We start from the raw sequence: 23,578 nt of genomic DNA, 5'->3' as shown, positions 1-23,578 counted from the left end.
GGATCCCACATGCCGTGGATCGGCTGGGCCCTTGAGCCATGGCTGCTGAGCCTGCACGTCTGGAGCCTGTGCTCCGCGGCGGGAGAGGCCACAACAGTGAGAGGCCCGCGTACAGCAGAAAACAAAAACAAAAAGAAAAACAAAAACAAGAAAGTATTGGGGCAGTAAGACAGGCAGTGGACATGAACAGGCCCTTCATATAAAAACAGAAAGACACCAGTCTGAAAAGACCACAGAATGAAGGACTCCCAATTACGTGACATTCTGGAAAGGGCAAAAATACACAGACAGTAACAAGACCAGCAGCTGTCGGGGGCTTGGGGGCACTCGGCGGGTGAACAGGTGGCCCCCAGGGATGTTTCGGGCAGTGAAATGGTCCTGGGTGGCACTGCAGTGGTGGCTGCAGGTCATCACGCCTGTCCAAACCTGAACAGTAGGACACAGAGAGTGAGTCTTAATATAAACTACAGACTCCAGGGGAGAATTAGGTGTCAGTGCGGATCCATCACTGAGATGACGCGCCCCACAGGCGAGACATGTTACCAAGGGAGGGAACCCAGAGGGACGGGCGTAGGGAACTGCTGTCTGCTCGACTCTCCTGGAACCCTAAAAGTGCTCTAAACACTGTCTACCAATTAAAAAGAAGAAACAGCTTCTAAGCACGTGAAAATACTCTCAACCTCATTCACGAGTCAGAAAGCCCCAAGGGAACGTCCATACTGCTTACCGGGGCCTAGGATGAGCGGGAACACGCCGCGGCCTCACCCCTTCCTGTCGGGCATCGCGCTGGAGCCCAGAGTCCCCCTGACTTGACCCACCGCACCCCACCCCACGTTTCATGCCGTCCACAGTCTCTACACATGACATCTTTTGATCAGATGACTCACTGTCCCAATTACAAGGTTTCAGTTTCTCCACAGGAAGAAACCAAAACCAGCACAGAGGGGAGGCTCTTCAGTCAACCTCAGGGTCTGCCTGCCTTCACGTCCCGCTCTTCCTGACGGGAGGCCCACATCCTAAGGAGGGAGGTCCTTACCAGCACCTCAGGAGCCTCATCCAGTCCACCTCACGCTGCTCTGAGAGCCTCGCCAACCTCTGCAGCTACCCAACTCCTGGTCACTTCAGGGCCGTCCCCCTTCCCCGAGTCACTGAGCCACGTGCTCTGACAATGCATTTAAAACCAGGCTCTCGGACTTCCCTGGTGGCACACTGGTTAAGAATCCGCCTGCCAATGGTGGGCACACGGGTTGGAACCCTGGTCCGGGAAGATCCCACGTGCTGCGGAGCAACTAAGCTCGTGCGCCACAACTACTGAGCCTGCGCTCTAGAGCCCGCGCGCCACAACTACTGAGCCCGGGACCCGCAACTACTGAAGCCCGCATGCCTAGAAGCCATGCTCCGCAATAAGAGAAGCCACCGCAATGAGAAGCCCGCTCACCGCCACGAAGAGTAGCGCCTGCTCGCCGCAACTAGAGAACAAAGCCCGCACGCAGCAACAGAGACCCAACACAGCCAAAACTGAATAAGTTAAATGTAAACAAATAAAAAAATTAAATGAATAAATAAATAAATAAATAAATAAAAGCAGGCTCTGCTTTGTCAGCACTCTGGAGTTCCCTACGTATCGACGGGCAGGATTCCCGTCCTCTCCTGTAATTACGTCTGTGAAGTGCCCTTCCCGAGGAGAACAGAAGCTCCTGGAAGCAGGGAATTGCTTCTTAAGATCACATGCACAACCTGAAGACATTTGATGTTTATGTCAAAGATAAAAGACAGAACACTAGATGGTGTGAAGGGTCCTCGAGGCCAAGAGCCAGGCAAGCAGGACACTTCCTCTGGGGACCCTTCCATCAGCAGAGCAGAAAATGTCCGTGGCCAGAACTGGCACTCAATTCGCTTTGAACTGAGAAGCACCCATGTAATTACATAGGCTCCCCAAAGAGTAATTACTCCCACATTTAAGAAAGGAGATGGCTTTTCAGGCAGGGAAGGCAAGTACAGTCTTCCCAGCTGGCTGGACTGTGTGTGCTGATGGTCACGATGGAGCTGGGCCCCAGAGCTCTGCTCTCCCCTCAAACCCCCAACCTCACCCTCACCCTCAGCTGAGGAGCTGCTTCCCTGAGAACAGAGAAGCCATCGGAGGGCTTCCCCACCTGCAACCCAGCTCTGCCATCCCCCCCCCACTCCAGGACCCTGGCCCGCAGCTCTCCCCTCCCCCACACGCATCTACTGGATCATTCCCACTGTTATTTCTCCTATCCCAACACAACACAACACAACACAACATCCTCCCCGGACCTCAGCTCCTACCCCAGCTACTGTGCAGTTTCTATTTTCCCCATCACAGCAAAATGTCTTGAAAAAGTTGGGACCAGAACAAACCCAGTTCTCCCACTCCTCTCTCCTAAGCCTCTCCGATCAGGATTTCACCTCACAGATCCATCCAAACGCATCATCGGCGAGGTACGACCTCCCCCCAGTGCTGGGCTCGATGGTTAATGGCTCCGCGGAACGGCAACCTCGTTTGTCCAGTCACCCAGGGAACCTCTAAAGTGCTTCCCACATGCAGACAAAACGCTGTGATTAATATTTTAGGAGAAATACTCAGCGTGGAGAATACACTTGAGCTGCTGGAGGAAAGAGGTAGCGGCACAGAAAAAAAGTTTCTGTAACTACAGGAATGAACAGATAAGCTGTTTTAATGGTAGCAAGTATGGGATGAAGGAGAACGAATAAAAACCATTTAGAAGACGACATTAACAAGCCTCACACTACAACGTGGTAACAGAGGATGGAGAAGGACTTTAGAAGGAACTCATTTTTCTGGGTAGGTGACAGGCTGGATGATGCAACCATGAGCCGCCAGGGACAACAGCTCAAGGCAAGGGGCAGGGGAGCTGTAAATAATCATTTCTGGATCTACTGGATCTAGTCATCCGAGGTGCCCTTTGGACAAACTCCATAGAGATGCTGGCAAGTGGCTGGACAGAGGCATCTGTCTGGTCCAGGTGGGAGAACTGACAGAGTTGGAGGTGAAAAGCGCCAGAGGGTGAGATCAGACGGGGTGGAGAGTCATGGACCAAGGGTGAAAAGACAACACACACAGAGGGCGGAGGAAAGAATCAGTCAGGAAGACAGCAAGGAGAGATCTGTCACAGAAACCCACAGAGCAGACTCTGCAGATGGCAAGGCGACAGTGGTCTGAAGTGACGACTGGCAAATCTCCACTGCTTTGTATGCTGGATGCCAGGTCACCTCAACCGGATCAGGTTCCGTGGAGGGGCAGAACCAAGACCGCAGGCTGCACGATACAATTCAGCTGGGAAACAAGGAATCTTTGCCAGAGACCTCACTGCATGGTGTGTAACGCGAACCTCTGAGATTGTAAGAGACAAAGAGCGAAATTTACTGGAAGGGTGACAAGGCTGTTCTTCCAGATGATCCTCATTGCATCCCTCGACTGAGCACTGAAAACAATGTACCTATGTGACAACGGTGTTCTACTGAACCGACAAGTTATATGCACTGAGTGCTCCCTGGACAGCACGCTCTCGGCTTACAGGAAGCACAAGGAAGGCACCAATGTCAACACGTTAGGGGCTGTCGCTCAGGAAGGCTCGCGGCCTACAGCGGGATCCTCAGGGAAACCTTTTAACGCCCGAGAACAAAAGTGCTTCAGCAGGACCATGTAAGTCGAGCAAGGGATGGTGTTTTGCCACCAATGTCAAGAACACGAGGCTTGTACTGTGGCTCTAAAAGGATCGTGGGATCTACACGTAGGACTTGCCAGAAACACTTGGTGCTGACCTGCTCCTCTACGCTTTGTCTAACCACATCTTTTACCTACTCCTACTTTCCCATTTTAACTTTTGAACTATTCGCCTCCCAAGGTGCTATCACAAAGGAACAGCAGCAGATAAATACGAAAACAGCAAAACTCACCAGAGGCTGATTCATTTTCCGCTGCTCTTGGAACAACGTGCAGGACTGTGACAGTGGAGGCGGACCTGGAGAAGGAAAACGCAGGCAGTGAAGCTACGACTGAAGCGGCTCGGGGTGCACAAGCACCTGCCCCGCGCTCCACAGGAGACACCTGTGGGAGACCCGTCCTTTCACCTTCAGAAGGGCCTGTGAGAATAAGGAGGGAGCAACCACCCTCAGGTCTGTAACTCCCACGTGACTGTAGTACCTAAGGGGATACTTTATTTTTCCGTAGCGAGTGTACATTGAATCTTATTAAAATAAACCTCCGTCATTAAATATGAAATTTAAAAGCGCTTATAGTTTATCTCTTCCAAGTCTGTTAACAACTTAGATCAGAACATCCACAGGATACCCAGAATAAAGGGACACACTCAGGTGCCTTTCAGTCTTGCAATGATTTGTACAAACTTTACAAACTTACGTGCGACGCTCAAAAACATCTTTTATTAAAACTGACTTTAAGTGGACAGAACACCTGCCCTAGGAGTCTGGAGTCCTGTGAGCGACCCCACGTGCACACCCGGTGAGGATCTAGGACAAGTCATCTCCCTCCTCAGGCCCCATCGCTTCCTTCCTCACCCGAGGCAGCAGGACAGCAGCCCTGCAGACTCATCCTGCACCGATTACACTGGGCGACTCCACAGGGCACAACCCAGGGGGGCGGCGGACGCTTACATTAGACAGCCAAGGTGCTGACGCGCCTTGAGACACACGCTCGAGATGCCGAGACGGCGACAGGAGGGGGAGGAGGTGGATCGGGGTTGGACGGAGGGGAGGACGCGGCACGTCCCGGCCGAGCCTGTGGACCCTGCTCCCCCAGGACACCCGGAGCTCACAAGTCCCAGGGGAGCCCCATCCGGAGCAGCCAGCCCTGTCCTCCAGCCCGGCCCCTCCACCTCCGGGAAGCGGTTAAACCCTCCCGGTGGCTCTACTGCGGGCCCTGGGGCGGGCAAAGCCAAGCCCCGGGGCGGGCCAAGCCCCGCTCTCCCAAGCCCCGCTCTCCCAAGCCCTGCTCTCCAAGGGCCGCAGGCTCCACAACCGCCTGCAGGCCTGCAGACGCAACACCTACCCCGTGGGCACTCGCTCACCGGCCCCGGGCTCCCGAGGCTCCGGTCCGGGGGCTGCTCCTCGGGCGCGCTCCTCTCTCGGGGTCTCTATTTTTAAAATATTTATAAGTAACCCATTTTGTAGAAAACACCTATCTTTCATCATCAGAATTATGACACTTTATACTTTCATTCCAGCCTAACTTTTATACTCTATTTTCTACCATTTGGCAACTTATACCCTACGCTCTAGTCAAACAAAAATCTCCTTTACAATCACTGAAATATACTGTGTTGGTTCTCAAGTCCAGGATGTTCCTTCTGCCTGGTATGCCCCTGACCTTCTCTCCACGTGGAACATACCTACTGACATTCAAAACCTAATTCCAAGACCCCCTCATTGTTGGCATTCTCTTTAATATCCCCTAGAAGGGTTACTGACTCCGAGTTCTATTTTACAAATTTATATTTTTATGATTTATTTAATAGCCTATCTCTATTCGATTGTAATGAGTTGTTCATGCATCTCTCACACTCTCTTTTGAGTTCCTCTGGCCTTTATTTTTTCTTTTATCTCTTACCCATAAGCACAGTGCTTGCCCCATAGTACGTGCTCAACGTGTTGGCTGAGTGAAAAAAGACACCTTTTAGCTCTAATCATTTGTGAAATTTCATTTAAAATGACAGCAGATCACCCTTTGTTTCCTAACTTAATTTCTAGTACTATAGAATGTACACTCAGAACACGGTCAGTGGCCTACAGGAACAGTGTTCTCACTGGACTGCATGCATATAGTCAACCCCCTTATAACTTTCTCTGGCATACAACTGCCAGACATGTTATTAAGAAAAAAAAAACAAAAAAAGATGTACCAACCCCTCACCTATTAGAAAACTTCCAGAAGCTCTCCATTCCTTATGGTATCTTTTCTACTTGATTTTTCAAATACCTCTGTCTTACTTAATCTATTCAGAACTGCCTTTTCTACCTTTGGCTTTCATTTTCAATTTCATTCATATCATTATCTGCACTTACCCATAGAACCTAAGCATATTTCAGTTTCTTATGCAAGTTTCCTCACTAGAGGTCAAAGGGGCAAGGACTATTGTGATAAAATATTAAATAAATAGACGATAGAACTTTGTTCTATTCGTCTGGGAAAATTACTACCTGAAACAAAATAATTCTGGAAACTGAAGGGATCAGACCAGTCAGCTTTGTTTACTTCAGACTCAAATCAATGTCTTGTCCTTACCTGAGCTCTGGTTACATTTAGAAAAAAGTACTGTAAATACAGTGAATGAGCAAGGCCACTATCTGAGACATGTCTGGGTCCTCAGTATAGTAACTGGGGGAATGGTAAGCGTTGGTCAATGTTTGCTGATTGATGACTCAATAGATCTGGTTAAGCCTCACCATCAGAATTCCAGATTTTTTAACAAGCTTCTCAGTCTTTTCAACCCAAAGAAAAAACTAAAGAAAACCAGATGACAAGCATTTCAAATTGTAAAATATCCTGGTTGTCAAATTTAAATAGGGATATCCTGTGCAAAGGAGAGGCTGGCTGGTGCCAATTTCACATTTTGTTCTCTAGTGTCCGGACGAAGCCTGCTCTGCCAGTGAGCTGACAGGTCGAGAGCACTCCAGCTTCCACAGACACCCGAGAACTTTCTATTTTTCATGGTGTTCCTGCCTTACCTAAGGGAAGGACTGTATTCACAGTGAAAAGAGTTATGATTAATCACCAATAGAGAGATTCTTCCACTTTCTGGGTGCCCACGTTAAAAGCCTGGTATAGTCAACACTCCCTCTAACACAGATCGTGTATTGAAATGAGAAAACTATCACCTAATATGGCCAGAGAGATGAAGGGACTTGGCCCAGCTGAGCCCAGGAGACACCTCTAATTCAAAACCTCAACCATTAACATAGTGATTGTGATCAAGGAGACTTGCAGCACGTAAGAGATTCAAAAAGCATATTAATCCACCTCCGGCAACACTGCCAGTTTAAAAGAACGATTAACCTTCTCTCCCACTTGATTCAACCTGGCTGTGTATTATACCACTCTAAATGCTAGCAGACTCTATGCTTATGGCTTCCATTAGGTAGCACTTAGTATACACGAAAACTTTCTTCAAGAAGTAATTACTTTTGAAACCATAAACATTTCAGTTGGGAAAAGAGAAAAAGAAAGGAGGTGCAAGTAAAAGGAACTAGGAAAAAATAAGAAAATACCCTCAAATATAAACATGTTGATTCAAAAAATAATTTAAAGGGGATTTAAACGATACTAGGTGAGCATTTATTCTGTTTCTGCTTTAAATAAAGCATTCTGTTTTATTTGTTAGGTGTTGTACTTGTTTAGTATCTAACGTCTGTTAAAAACCTCTCGAAAGAGATGTATTCATTCTGGTATCCTAAGCACCTATCTGGATGAACAGCACAAGCAATAGGAAGTCATGGGGCATAATGGACCTTGCAAAGGCTCTGGAATCCATCTCTTACTTATGGTCTTTGAGACTCAGGCTCCTCCTCTATGTAGTGTGCATAAAACTTAGTGGAGATAGAACACTAGGGACACAGAAGGTCAAAGCAGGTATTTACTACGACTTTTCAAATATCTTCCTTTAGGAAAACAAATATATTTTATTTGCAATGAGGCTTTCTTGTGAATTTTATTCTTCTAAAGAAAAATATTTTTAGTGAACAATTCATTCGTTTGCCTCCCTGTGCTACTTTATTGACAATACTCACGTAGGGGTGGTTTTCTCTCAAGCAGTTAACTCCATGTGATTTGTATTTCAGACCTTCCTAAAAGCATGTTTTCCTGCTCTTTCTTTCTACCCCATCCCAGCTCTACTTAAAATATTGTGATCCTCTATTAAAATGCACAGAACCCTGGGAAAATAAGGAGAAGCAAAATGTTTGTCACTGCCAGCTCTGGTATGCATATATCAGAGAATAAATTATAACTGATGAAGACAGAAATGGGACCCATATCTGTCTGACTTCAGAAACCAGAAGTGTAGCTACTACAAGCTGATGAATTGGAACTCAGATCAAGGCCTAGAGTGGAGAGGAGTCTTCTGATCAGAAGGGGAAGTAACACAAAGGGCAGCGTTTAATTATTTAATAATAAGTAAGAGAATGACTATGGTGTTTTTACAGAACAGGATATAATATTGAAATAAAACCCCCCAAAGTGACACAGAAACATAATGCAATCCTCTTAAGCTACAACCCTTCCTAAACCAAACCATACCATTCTCTTCACACAGCCTGGAAAGTCAAAAGAAAGGGGATACTGATCTGCATCACACTGGCATTAGAAGCAGATCTACTTTTAATGAAGTTTTACTTCATGGACTGAAGTTTCCCCCCCAAAAGGGTAAGCTTTCTTCTCAAGAAACATCACTGTGTAATAATCAAGGAGCCAGGGATGGTGATATTAATTGTTCTAAGTACAGGGATTTGTTTTGCAGAAAAAAGTACCAATCAGAAAGAGAACTGACCAATAATTACTTAACAAAACTGCTTCAGAAGTAGATTTCTAAATCTACTTTTAGATTAATTGATAGTTAGGAAAATCTTACTAAGTTTATTCATTTAGAGGAAATCTGTGCAAGCCTCTGAAACCAAGAGGTATCGTATCAAAAGAGATAAGGTCACTAGACACTTATGTAAGAGCTACTTCTTCCTCAAATGGCCACCATATAGTCATTTCTATTACATTACCAAGAAGTAACAATGCACCTTTAGGAAACTAGTATGAAAGAAAAACATAATAAATTTTTTTGCAGGTGACTCTCTGATCTCATAGGTGTGTGTTAATTTTCCAAAGTTGGGACTGGATCCCGCCTTTACAAAATGCTCCTTGAAATATCACATTGAAAATCTTCTCTTTTACTCCTTACTGTAAACACTGTATATGTTTTTAAGAAGACCAATAAAAAATATGGACTATGGGGCTTCCCTGGTGGCGCAGTGGTTGAGAGTCCGCCTGCCGATGCAGGGGACATGGGTTCGTGCCCCGGTCCAGGAAGATCCCACATGCCACGGAGCGGCTGGGCCCATGAGCCAGGGCCGCTGAGCCTGCGCGTGCACAGCCTGTGCTCTGCAACGGGAAGTGCTACAGCAGTGACAGGCACGCGTACCGCAAAAAAAAAAAAAAAAAAAAAAAAATATATATATATATATATATATATATGTATATATATGTATATACATATACATATATATGTACTATGAAATTATTTTTCCAGTAGTGAAATTATGGAGAATACGACTTGCATTTCTACTGTATTCCTGCAAAAAGAGGAAGTCCTTTTCCACAAAGACTGTCATCAATGTTAACTCTGGGAGAGAAGTATTTGTAGTTGTCTCATGCTTTGTGGTGACAGACTCTCACTTTTCCCCGTCTCTATTGTGGGTAACAGGGCACACTTTGGGCTGAGAATTCACGCTGTGGTTGGAAAAGAAAGAAACGAAAAATACCCTCATTAACACTGCTCTTTAACAAGTTCATCAAATGGGCCTCAGGCATTCTAAACAGCAGCAATTAAAAAATAACTTTAGATTTCATACATTTCTTCCAGTAGGATGAAAAGCTGAGGTATGTTAACTTTAATTTTATGGTTTGGGTGAATACAGAGTTCGATTACTCCCTGTCAAAGCAGAAATCAGCCTTTTACAGGGAATAAGTGCTAATTAAGCAAAACAGAGTAAGCATGTTATATGAAGTATATTTGTTTCCCTGTGCACTTTGGCTGCACAAGCTCTAACCACAGTTTCCGGAGCGACCATCAGTGCTCCCTAAGAATGCCAATGCAGTGTTCTGTCCAGTTAGTGGGGTGCAGAGACCAGTCAGAATGCTGATGCTTTCCACAAAGGAGATGGGGCTAGGCAGGCAAATGCAATCAGGGAGTATTATCTCTGTCTTGTGTGCCTGCTACAAAACAGTGTCCTCTCAAGACTACTCTATCCCTTCTTTGCTTTATACGTGTATGTGTAAGTTTGTATATGTAAGCTTTACAAGTCTCTCATAAGAGAAAACTAAAAATGCCCAGGAAAAAGACAAAACTGCTTCAACAGAGAAAGGTCTCTCTGTTCCAGTTGAAGAGGATATAGAGTTAATAACAGGAAATATCCATCCCCTGAAACTGTATGAAACATGGATGCTTCCACAATTTACTCAAGGTCTCACTGACCAGGCTGTAATTTTAATTATTATTTCTTATGATTATGGTAGATAAAAAGTCTCAGTAGTATGCTAAAACTCTTTAACACCTGTTGACCTTTTTTCTTGATAGCTTTCCTCCTGCCAGGCTCCAGCCAACAGTAGCAGTAACAGATATCCAGATCTTAAGAGGATAGAAGTATAACGGTGCACTGAATATGGAAAGGAAGAACCAGTAATGGTTCCTATACATTCATAACGCGAATCAGCATCAAACTAAGGGAAAAAGCTTCCCCAAGAAGAAGTTGACAGCAAATAGTTTCGCCTCTTAATGCATTGAGGAAACAACTTTGAAGTTATCCGTAGCCACCGCTTCTGAAGCGACCAGTAGCTTTGCAACTATTAGTTTACTTGTATTAGATTAATTTATATTAGAGTTTATTGAATGTAATTGCTCACAAATTTTAAACCATTTTGTAGAGTAGTGTTCTGTATCTGTTTAAATGAAATGCTTTCCTAAGCTCAAGATCAGTGTTTTTATGTTGTGTAAATTATGAAATTACTGTGGAATATCTGGTAAACTTGATAGGAAACCCCAGATGTCAGCACTTTGCTGGGCAAGATTTAAAGTGGCCCACACCATTAACCCTCATCAGGAGCAGTAGTAGTGGGCTAAGTCATAAGGGCACGCCCATCCATTACATTCACCCAGGATACTGTGAGTGAGAATCAAAGGGCAGTCAGAGACCTCTATGCTCAGATTCCACTGCCAAGAAATGGCCTAAGTCAGCTCTTGTTGTTGAAGAAAATAACCCTTTAGGAATCAGACTGAATCCTATTTTAAGTTTTAGAGGAGGAAGGATACTATTTAAACATTGATGAAATGTGCCTCTCTTTTTTTATCAGCATAGAAATTTATTTGAATTCAAAATAATATGGTTATGGGCCTCCCTGGTGGCGCAGTGGTTGAGAGTCCGCCTGCCGATGCAGGGGATACGGGTTCGTGCCCCGGTCTGGGAGGATCCCATATGCCGCGGAGCGGCTGGGCCCGTGAGCCATGGCCGCTGGGCCTGCGCGTCCGGAGCCTGTGCTCCGCAACGGGAGAGGCCACAACAGTGAGAGGCCCGCGTACTACAAAAAAAAAAAATAATAATAATAATAATAATAATAATATGGTTATATTTAGCATAGTGTAATAATTATCTAAAGCACATATCATCGCTGGCTCTGAAACAGTTCTAAAGATGTCATTCTTTTGAAGTAAAAAATATGCAGTAAAAATGTACAAGGAAGCAAAAATATGAAAAAAACAGTTTGCTGAGTATGGGAAGTTGTTACAAGATGGGCACACCAAGATAATCGTAACAGAGTCCAAATTACATAACATGCAGCAAGGAGTTCTCTTGCTTTAACAACTCCTAGAAAATAAACCAGTAATCTCAATGCAAGAATACCACCACTGGGATAACAGGACACATTTTCTGAGGCACACAGGTAGTAATTCACTATACTTCCCCTTTCTCTAATACCTTTTCTCACACCAATTTCTTTTCTTTCCTCGAGGATAGATTTTATCCTGTTGAAAACAATTTTAGTTTTATTTGTAAAGTGGAGTAAATAATATCCTGAGTGAAGTAGGCAGCGTTTTAGCTGAAGATGCTCAGGAATCAAACTTTTGAAAAAGGCCAATCAGCTAGCTAGCTAGCAGTTACCATCAGTGGCTTGCAGAAAAAAAAAATTACAGATGATATGTTTTTTAAATAGATAAAAAGAATAAGCAGTTTAAAATGGGTGAAAAATCCCAGGATCTACTGTGACCTAGACCAGAGGTCCCTAACCTTTTGGGAACTAGGGACCAGTCTCCTGGAAGCAAATTTTTCCGGGGAGGTGGGGCGGGGTGTGTGGGGTTCAGGCGGTAATGTGAGCCATAGGGAGCGGCAGATGAAGCTTATAGCTGGCTTGCTTGAGACTCACCTCCTGCTGTGCAGCCCAGTTCCTAAGAGGCTGCGGACTGGTACCCATCCGAGGCCAAGGGGTTGGGGACCCCTGACCTAGACACTCAAAAGCAGACAGTTGACCTTTGATTAAGCCCATTTTCCTGTGGAGTGAGCCATAAGGGGCTCCAAGACACAGTTTGGTTTCAATGTTTCAGTGTTCACAGCCAGAGGGCAAACTCAGAATGTCTCCTCCTCTTGCAAAAACTGGACCGCGAATGAGAAGTCTTTTTTTGAGTAGCCCTTCACGCACGACATCCCTGCAGGTCTGATGGGCTTGACTGCCCAGAAGGATTGGGCTCTTCGTGCTGGTAGCAGAGCCTCATGCTAATCCCAGATCCTTAGCCATGAGTGTTGCTCCAAATCCGCCCTGATAGTAACCAGCCAGGTGAACTCCATCCATCACCCCAGGTGCAGGATTGTAAGTGTCACTTGACCAACATCGTCCTAAGCTCGTATTTAGGATTTTAGCCAAGAGTTCTGGGTCAAGCCCTAACCTGAGTCCCAGATTCATAGCTTCAGCAGCTCCAATCCTACGAACACCCAACAGCAAGTGTTTGCAGATCTGCGAAGCCTGGCCAGTCCCAACAGCTCCACGATGCACCACATGGGAGCCCATGCACCACAGCAGCTCAACCCCTCCCATCCTAAATGTGAGGTTGCCAGACCGAGCCGTTCCCACACCACCAGAAACAGGGGCATCCGAGAAAACTGCTCCCATTTTCTCAACTTCTTTGGCCAATTCTCTCAAAACCATAGGATCAACAGTACTGGAATCTATTAATAGTCTTTCTTCACTTTTTTTTGAATTCCATTTGCTAGAGTATAAGCTTCTAGCGCATTGATGCACTGTAATAATTCTGTCACCTTTTTCGGCTACATCCGCTGCAGAAGACACTACCGGGTTCACTTGCATCTAGAAGCTCTTTGCATGCATCAGGGAACACATCAGCAATAGTGAGTGGCTAGCCATGTTTCAAGAGCTCTTTTGCCATTGGATTCCCCACGTTGCCTACTCCAGTGAATCCAACTGGAGTCTCGGAAGATACTGACCTAGAACACAGCGCTGCAAGGCTGGCCACCGACGGCTGCCGCAGACGACTCCCTGTACCAGAGGCCGGAGGTGGCTCCACGGAGACGGAAGGAGGCTGACACGTTGCCCGCGCCCCTCCTTCCCACGGTGACCTCCTCGACTCCCGGCTCACCCACTGGCTGCTATAGGGTGCGTGGTGCGGAGGGCCGGCTCGGCTGTGGCGATTCTTAATACCTCTTTGTTACTAGGTTACACATACAATTTCACCTAGTGAGCAATTTAACAGAAGGAATTTTTTTCTACGGCATTTTTGTGGCACAGCAGATAGAAGCGAGGTCACTATTTCTTTGAAAAACTGAACTAAAAATTTATAGAAAGTCATGATTCATTCTACAAATATGCTGAGTCAAAGAAATGTGGAAATTGATGCGATGGAGGAAGAGCGCTAGACTTCCCTGAGGCTCAACTGGGACCTTTCTTCTGGTGTCAGAACATGGTTGTGTAACTCCTTTAATCCCAGTGGATTTTCCAAAAATTCCAGAATCTTCGGATTTTGGTAGCCCCTGTTTACTGCCTTTGCCCCCCCATGCCAAACCCCCACCCCACCCCGCACGCATTTATTTTTTACCAGTTGTCCTCCGGGGTGCTTTTCTTTATATAGTTATTGCAGCAGTTTGTTAGACTACTGACCCCCAGCGCAAATGCCCCTCCCCCCCCGTTTTCTCACCCTGTGTAGTTTTGTTCCACCTTGACCTGGGTTTGGTCACATAACTTGCTTTGGCCCAATGGCATATCAAGAGCTGAAGCTTGGAGAGTACTCGTGCTTTAGGGCTCGTCCTCATGGAAACCTGACATGTTAGGAAGCCTGGCTAACCTAGTGGAGCCAGCACCAATGGCCAGACATGTGAAAGCAACCAGCCCCAGACCAGCAACCAGATGATGGCAGCCTCACTAGTCACCTCAGGTGAAAGCAAGATAGATCCACCCAGGGGATCCCAGCCCATTCTGCTGATTCACAAATTGTGAGGAGACAAAGTGCCTGCTGTTTTAAACCACCAAGCATAGCAGTAGTTCATCACACAGGAAGAGATATAACTATCTTCACTGTTAGATTCTCTTCCCATTTTATACCATGTTTCCCCTCAAATGACTGTTCCTTTATCCAAGATTCTAGAAAAGAAATAACAACTGATGAGGCGGATAGAGCCTTAACATTTTTTAAAAGCTTTATAAACTTTTAAAATAACTATGTTAATAAAATCAATATTTATTTGATCACAAAATTATTTTCTTCAGTTGCCTTAAGAAGTAATGCAGAATTGTACTAAGTTTATAAATCTGGAGGCTCTAAAAATGTGTTATTCCTTGGATTCAAGTCCTAGTGTACTTTATGTGGGCATTCACGTTTGCAAAGTGATTCCAGGAAATTTGCGATTTCATTTTACAACTTTGGCCTAAGGAGTCTTATGATATTTTACCTGAGAAAAATAATATATTAATTCCACTTTCAGCTATTAAACCCATGGCTTCCTGTATTTTCTAAATTCCCTATCAGTAAAGAAGACTACGTATAGTGTACAAGACTGTCATGATTAGGAGGAAGGTAGTACAGAAAGAACCTGTCAAATTAGGCATTGCCCAGTCATGTCAGTATACTAACGTGGGGAGCCACAGGCAGCTTGAAGCCTGGAAAAAAGACAGATACAATGTAATGATTATCCTAAGGATCCAGATAATGATTCCTATGATTTTGTTTTAAATATTAATGGCAGAGGATTCTGGGGAAATGATGGTGGCTACAGAGAAGATTTTTATCCCTGAATATGCCACCCCTCCCCTAAATACACAAGCCCCCACCCCCACAAAGAAGAAAGAAAAGCATCTAGGATAGCAAGATCAAAAACCCACAGACAACATCTACAACAAGGTGTCCACATTAACTGCAACATACAGCCAGGTAGGAACAAATCAACAACAGGAAAAAGACCTACATATGTGTATCCCAAGGTGTGTGGGAGGAAGACGAGGGAAGGACTCTCTCTCTCTTTCAGGAGAGCCAAAGGTTACTATGGTTCACGAACTCACTGAGATTGAAAAACTCACTGAGAACAGCGGCAGAAACCGGGAGTGAACGTTGCAGGCTCCACTTTGCAGCTGAGTGCAAGAACTTTGAAATGTTCTGAGGATGCCAAGTGTTCTGGGGTCTGTGAAACCTTGACACCTAGCAAACCAAAGCACCATTCCAGAACAAATCCCCATACTCAACAAGGACAAGAAAGAGGAGCCCTGGGTAAATGGGCAGAGGAGGGCCGAGGAGGAAGATTTTAGAAATTTTAAGGTCATTTTTTTAAATTATGTTGTGAAAATAATAGAAGATAGTGAGCCCTGGAGTTCTGAAGCTAGAAATTATATTCTGATCTATGATTCCCTCCTAAAGTGGAAACTTATTTCACTTAAAAATGAGTGACAGAAGAGTATTCCACTCACATCCTGTAGAAAATCAGTGAGAAAAGAAAAAAGAAGGGTGAAAAGAAAGTTCCAGCAAATCCTGAAAACGTGACAGAAAGACACGTCCACAGAACAAATGAAATTTATTGCCTGATATTGCGGAAAAAGTAAAAGAAATTTTAAAAGGAATAGAAACTGGTTTTAAGAAAAACATAAAAGCAATTAGAAAAATTCAGAAATGAAGTGATTGGAGAATAGCAAGATTTGAAAAGGTGAAAAAATTCAGTAAGTAATTTGTTTAAAAAAAATCATGTCCCGAGAGAAGGTTAAACTAGAAGGAACACAAGTTTGAATAAACACAGTGGATAATGCCTCCTTGGAGAAATAGCTGATTTCAAATCCAGCATAAGAAACGAACAAGATGTTCCTGTTACACCTTGTCATACAAGAGAGCTGGGAAGAGTTCAAAGACTACTGTGGTTGTGTGGAAAGGACTCAGGAGCCAACTTGAACAGGATCCGTGAACCTAAGAGGGGACAATCTCTGCATCGATATTTATAACCACCTCACTGAAAACAACAACAAAGAAAGAAAATACCTCATTAGTCATCTTCGGAAGCTACTTTGGAGTCAACCTTTCTCTCTCCTGTTTTTTTCTTTTTTTGTAAAACTGGTAAATAAAATAAAAGAAACATTTATTCTTCCTTTCCTAATTAAACTGTAACTCAGGGCAACCAAGTAGTTGATGAAATCATCTTCTAGCTAGTAAATGAATAATAATCTAATTAGTAGAATATCACCATTTGGTACCCTTAATAAATTAATGGATCTAGACATTGATCATTAATGGCTGCAACGTCACAGTAAGACAGACACTTTATAGTTCCTTTTGGAATTCATCAATATTATCTATGAAGTAAACTTGACAAAAAAATCACACCTGAATTATGTCAGTGCTCTAGATCTAACTACCAACTGACAGTAAATACATGGGCCAAAGGAGCATGATAAATATATAAGCATAAAGGGGATGCAATCCGCATAATCCAGACAGTTGGGAACCCTACTGGATGAATGCTTTGAATTCAGTGACAAATACTTGCAAGAAAAATGAGCAAATTGAGTTCTTTTAAACCTATACTTTGAAAGAAATTGTGTTTGGATCAGCAATCAAATAAATAATGGTTATTAAAATGAAAATACATTTATAGGACAATCAAGGAAACATGAACTGACTGGCTATTTGTTGATATTAAGGAATTATTATTATTTGCGGATGTGTGATAATGACATAGTTGAGCTTAAAAAGGGCAGTTCTTGCATTTTAGAAATATGTATACTGACGTTTTCACTGAGAAAAAGAAACCTGGGATTTGCTTTAAAATTGCTGGGGATTATGGTGGTAGTAGTTAGAGAGGGTACAGAGAAAATGTATTGGCCTGAAATGGACATGTGATGAGAACAATTGAGGAACGTTTCTACTTCTTTCTTTTTACTTCTGTAGATGATTGAAATTTCCCATACTAAAACATGTTTTATAAATGTAGATGGCTTGCAATTTGCTCTTCTGAGCTCTCAGGAGGCAAAAAGCCATTCTTAAATTAGGAGCTTTCTTCTCTAGCCAAGAATTCTAATGATAATTGTGTCCCAACTGGCCAGTGCACTCAGATTGCTCTGAGATCTGTTGGTGGAAAAAAATAAAGAGGCTCTTTAGTCTTAGAAGAAAACAACAAAGAGTAAAGGCTGCTGCTAGGTCTAGGGCAATAGTGTAGTATCAGTATAAGACAAAATATTAGTTTCTTCCAAAATCCACTTGTTACTACTGTGTATACTTTTGCAGCAAAATATCTTTTCTACATTGTCAGCATTAAAGTAAATTTACTATTTAGGGGGCATTTAAATTATCATATACTCAAAGCCTAGAAAGAATCCCCTAGGCTGAAATGACATTAAATCTTATTTTGGCCATTGTAGTGTATTCTCCAGTCCTACCTGCTTTGTCTATAACTGTCCTAAAAAGGTGTGAGGAGATCTGCCAATATTAATGCCAGGATTCAAAATGAGTTCTTTGCAGCTTGCTTCCTTCAGGATCTTCTGCCCTCAGACCCATGTATTTACTTAATGCCTCAGATTATTGTATATGTCACATCTTTCCAACTAGAAGACAAGCTCCTTTAAGGGCAGTGCCTAGTCTCATCAACATCGAATTTACTCCAACACCAGTGCTTTCAAAATGTGTGTTGCTTAGTATATGTCTGACCGTAAGAAGTTATAGAGACAATTCTACTCTAACTAAATAATAATGATACTACTACTACTATTTCTACTACTACTGCTAATAAAATGTATGAAATAGAGTATACATGGGAAAATAAAGATAACACTGGAAATCCCAGACTATAAAATGAATGATCCCAAAGCCACTTGCCAATCCATTGACGGTAAACAGTTACTTGTGAACTGGTCAACATTTAAATGCATAATTGAGAGAAGGGTTAAAACAAATTTTATTACCAAAAAACACAATTTTTATACCTACAATTTTTGAGCTCAACTAACCTGTAGTTTTAACAGAAATAGATGAGATTCCAAGTATTCATTCAGGTTCCTAAATGATCCATTCCCTATCTTTCCTTATGAAACAATCAGTTATAACTCTAATCATTTGTCAAGGATTCACCAATCTCTACTTCCTTTATTTTCCAAGGTTTGGTATCATTACAAAATTAAGTCCTTTGGCGGAATTTAATAGTTTCAAAATCCCTCATCAATATTATTCACTGGGATAAAATCATATGAAAATTTTAAAAACACTGACTATGTGCTGAGAAATGATCCTTCAGTGATTCACTCCAGGTGGAGACTAGCATTCAGGCTACATCTGAGGTAGAACTTGAATTCCAAAGTGGACCTTTAAACCACAGCTCATCTTCTCTTTTTAAAACCATCAGAAATAAGCCTGTTGCCTGACCTTTGAGATTCTGCAGAGACCATATTTACATCTTTTGTCTCTTTTAACTTCCCTAGTCCCCTTCTCTACTTTCAGAATAGTGATTCCCAGATAAGTACAATGAGTTCAAACAGTGTGGTTAAAGGGGTAATTAGTCTGCTCTGCAGCCAAGTTACTCACAGAATAAATAAGTTGGCTTTCACGGTTGTTAGTTTCTTCCTGGGCTTTGTTTAGAGGGGTCTCAGCTCAAGCAAGCAGCCTGTCAGCAGCCTGAAATAACTCTGTGGAAATCTAATGGCATATATGTAAAATATGTCTATGAAACCTTTTATTCAATCTTAGATGCATAATTTTACTACTTCTTTAGGCCTGGAAAAGGATATTCAGCTACAAAAGGACAGAAAAGAAAATGTGTATAATGCCTCATGCCTGCCTCACACCCTAGAACCGTATTTTACCCGTTTCATCAGAAAATGATGTATACTGTAAGAAACATTTTTAAAATTATTTGATCAAATATTTAAGTGCACTAAGTCTCTGTATTTCTTAAAGCAAATATAGTTACCTTTCTGTCCCTTTCTAAAAGAAAGCAAAAGATACAGTTCTTTTTTCTTAAGACTCAGGGTTTATGGATATTAATTATTACACTATATTGACACCCAGACATGTTTATAGGAGGCTTTTGAGACATACAGAGCTATTTATTCCCATACCAAATGGCACTTCTTTTTCCTCTGCCTTCTGCTTGTATTTTTTCTGTGGTGATTATATCCTACTGAGGCTGCTACATGTCTTTGTTTGATTTGAGGTTCTAAAGGTAAGACTGTATAGTCTCCTTTTTACAGAAGAATAATGGGTTTTATGACTGTTTGCCTTCAGAAGCCTCCTTTTCCACTCATTCTCATTTCATATCTATGGTGAGGTGTCTAAAACAGATGAGTTAGTTCTGAACTGGTGACATATAAATCAATTATTATTTGATTCATATTCAAAGCAGCTCCTCCTAAAATAGTGGCCTTCCTGTCTGTGGGATGTAGTCTAACCTACTGCCTGGATCTACACCCACCAACATCCATATTTTGTCTATTGTTACCTTGGACACTTGTAGGAACTGAGTGGGTTTCTGTTTCTATAGTGTCCATTGACAGACAAATGAATAAAGAAAATATGGCACATATGTAGAATGGAATGTTATTCAGCCTTAAAAATAAGGGAATCTTGCCATTTGCAACAACTTAGATGAACCTTGAGGGCATTATGCTAAGTGAAATACGTCAGAGAAAGACAAACACTGCATAATCTCACTTTTACGTGTAATCTAAAAAAGCTGCTCTCACAGAAACCGAGTAGAATGGTGGCCATCAAGGGCTGGGGAGTGGAGGAAATGGGGAGTTGTTGGTCAAAGGGTATAACCTTCCAGTTATAAGATGAATAAATCCTGGGAGTCTGATGTACAGCATGGTGACTATAGTTAACAACACTCTATTGCATACTCAAAAGTTTCTGAGACAGTAGACCTTACATGTTCTCATCACACACACACACACACACACACACAAAACGTAATTAATTGTGTAAGGTCATGGATGTGTTAACTAACCTTATTGTGGTAATCATTTTGCAATATATACATGTATCAAATTATGATGCTGTACACCTTAAACTTATACAGTGTTATATGTCAATTACATCTCAATAAAACTGGAAAGAAGAAAAAGATTCAAATGGAGAAGGGTGAGGCTGGTAGAAAAAAGCCACTGCCTTGAGCAGTACCGAGGTGGGCGGAAAGCCATGGGGCTCTATTAGCACTGCTGGGGAGGCTCTGTTCCCACGTGTGGGGAGGGGGTAGGACAGCACAGCTGTGATCCTTATTGCAGACCCTAGGCAGCCTCAGGCAACTTTTCAAAGTTAGATGCTGAAAACCAATAAATGAAATTATAAGGAACAATTACATAAATGCCTTTATTCTACTTCTGGTCCTCTTGGCAACTTTTTCCACCTAAAAGCTGCGCCCTGCAGTTCTCAAAGCAGGAACATTAACATGGATCAGAAGTTTCCAAACTTTTCATCATCAACCCCTACACCAAAAGAAAAGTTGAAATTTTATGACCCCTAGTATATGAAGTATCTTGTGCGTTTTTAATATTTATCAAGAGAACATTTAATGGTTAGCTACTATGTGCCAAGAGAAAATAAAAATAAGACACAGACTTTAAATGCAGACTTTGTTCCGGTATTCTTCTTCCTTTTAACTTCAGTATAAGAACTATTGAGCTATTTGCTGTCCCAGTAAGGGGATAAGCAGACGATTACAGAATCCTGTGATCTCTTCCCAAGTTTGCAACTATAGGGTTGGTCCTAGAATTGCTCAATAACTTTGTATTTTGATTTAAGGGGAAACTAAAAGAACTTCCTGTCCCAAAGTAACTCTGCTTTGCAGAGACTGGAGGTGCCGTGCAACTGACTTAAGATACTGTTTATTTGTTTAAACAGTTAAATAAGTAGTTTCTATTTAACAAGTGAGCACAAATTTTCACAACAGTACCTACCCCATGACATAACTCAAACGAAAACTCTGAGGGAAAGGAAAACTAGATGGGCAAAAAGTCCAGGTTCCATCCACTGTACATGGGATATTGATAGGCTTGTAAAACTTACAGAGGTACCTGGGGGTACCCAGGAACCCTGGGTATTTAGTATACAGATCAGCAAAGGATGGTGGAAAATAAGATGACACCAGGTCAGGGGACAAATTAAGCAGGTGAAGCTGGTCCTTTATATTCTTTTCCCTTCTGATACACCACTGCTCGTTCATGTCCAGAATATGTTCTGTATCCTCAGTCGACCTACACACACACACACACACACACAGACACGTGTGTAGCACACAAACATGCACGCATGCATGCATGTACACATACATGGAGTCCCCAGTCTTCTCAGTTAAAATTCAGCTTGTAGTAACTAAAGAAAATTTATAATGCCCTATATTTTATAATTTTAAAAATACTTGCACTTTAATAGAAAACTTTTAATGTCTGAAAATCCCTTCTGACGAAGGAAGTTATTTCTGATATTGGAGGTTGACAGTTTCACAGAGAAAACTTCAGGAGCACAGAGACATGCCTGACCCTCTCCCCACGCACCACCTGGGGAGAATTTACCAACACAGAGGCTCAATCCCTCTGCTAAGTCAAAATCAAGTATACCAACATCATTATTTCACAGAGAATACCCTACCTCACGTTAGGCATTCATATGTATTTTATTTGTTGAAGAGAGGAAGAAGATATAAAGGAGGGAATCATCCAAAATTACAGAGTACACCATTTAAGTCAATATAGATATTTAAATTTAAGGTAAAATTAAATGATAATTTGAAATTATATGTGGAGTTTTATTTACTAAAGAATATTTTGCAAAGTTCAACTCCTATTTGAACTTATATTTTCAGAGAAGGTATTTGGTCCAAATGAAGAATACCTTCAATTATTGTTCTTTTATTGCAAGCAAAAAAGGATTTATACTTCTTTTCATGAAATATGGTTGTTTGACAACAGAAGGATAAATATTTTATATTTTTAGAAACAACAGTCAGGCTACTGATATTCTTAGTTAGTTTTAATAAATCTGAATGCTTCTTATCATCTACTCTTTAGCTTGTACCTGAGGAGTTGAATACCTCCGGGAAGATATGTGCTCCAGACCCGTAAATATGCAGTTCACAGAGCCCACCACCAGAGGGCAATAAAGAAGTCAAATCTTGAAACCATGGAGTGAAAATAGTGGGAGTTTAAATAAAAGCAACATTTCACAGTATGCTTTTCTGACCAACGTTATATCTAATAACTTAATGGATTGTATATACATGGATTCTGACACTTCACTGGTCAATTTCTATGATAAGGGGAACGTAATTGGAGTGTAGAAAAACAGTATACTTACATCTTAAAATTCCACCCCTACAGAATCTACTACTCACTATTGAAAAATGGTAAGAAGAATAGCTTTCTGTGTCTCAGTCACCAGTTAACATTTTCAAGAGTAGAATTTATCTTCCTATGATGCTCAAATACACAGGAAAAATGCATATCTAGGACAATGGATAAACTCTATATGACGTGTGAAAATAATTCTTCAAATGGAAAAAGTAAAAGATCTAAAAGGAACAGTTTTATATGCATTAGTGTGGATATATACATAAAGAGGCTCTAAGAAACATAAAAATCACTTCCAGGAAGTAATTTTAGGTAGAAGAGAATTAACATGGATGAGGAAGGAAAGAGAGCTGGTTTTAAGATAGTTTCATTTACTTGGTTTTTTTGTGTGTTTATTTATTTGTTTTATTTATTTGGTCTTTGGAATATAAGGAAACACTGGCTTTCACATCCGTATCCCAGTGGAACAAAGGGACTGAGGTCTATACTGGAGCCCAGCCATTGTTTGACTATCTTGTAATAATACTGGTGAAATACAGCCAAATCATTTGAACTACAAGCATCCTCTCTGACAATAATCTTAAGACATCAACATTATAAATTAAAGAAAGGAAAGAGAGAATACTGTTTTCTTTAGAGAGAAAATACAGATTCTGGATCAAATCAATAATGTCAGCAAACCTCATGGGTATAAAATATTCTGCTGCCTATCTTTTAGATCATGCCTCTAGAAGAGGGAAACTGGGTGATAATTTCCCCAGATTTTATATTTAATTCAAATATTTTAGGTAAGAGACATCTCTAGTAAAACAATGTATCATTGATTTTTTCCAATAGGATAGCTCACAGGAGTTCCTCTTTCCTTCTCAAATACATATGGGGAAATGGAGGTGGGTGTGGGTTAGAGGAACTATCTAAATAGAGCATAGTAATCAACAGTTTGTTTTTTAAAAATAGAAATTTCTATTTAAATTGTTTCCAGAGACAGGAACACACAGAGACAAT

At 42.0% G+C, this 23,578-nt stretch overlaps 1 long non-coding RNA gene across 1 annotated transcript in view; it reads right to left on the bottom strand.

Annotated features, from left to right (window-relative positions):
- LOC308611124 overlaps positions 1-23,578 on the bottom strand; it is a 120,226-nt gene that overhangs the window by 76,191 nt on the left and 20,457 nt on the right. The window contains exon 2 of the long non-coding RNA XR_014014775.1: positions 3,943-4,007. This is a non-coding gene — a long non-coding RNA (uncharacterized lncRNA). The remainder of the gene's footprint in view (positions 1-3,942; positions 4,008-23,578) is intronic.

The sequence above is a fragment of the Mesoplodon bidens genome, assembly GCF_964165515.1.
Source record: "Mesoplodon bidens genome assembly, contig: HAP1_SCAFFOLD_541, whole genome shotgun sequence".
Lineage (NCBI taxonomy): Eukaryota > Metazoa > Chordata > Mammalia > Artiodactyla > Ziphiidae > Mesoplodon > Mesoplodon bidens.
This window is presented reverse-complemented; position numbering and strand designations above follow the sequence as displayed.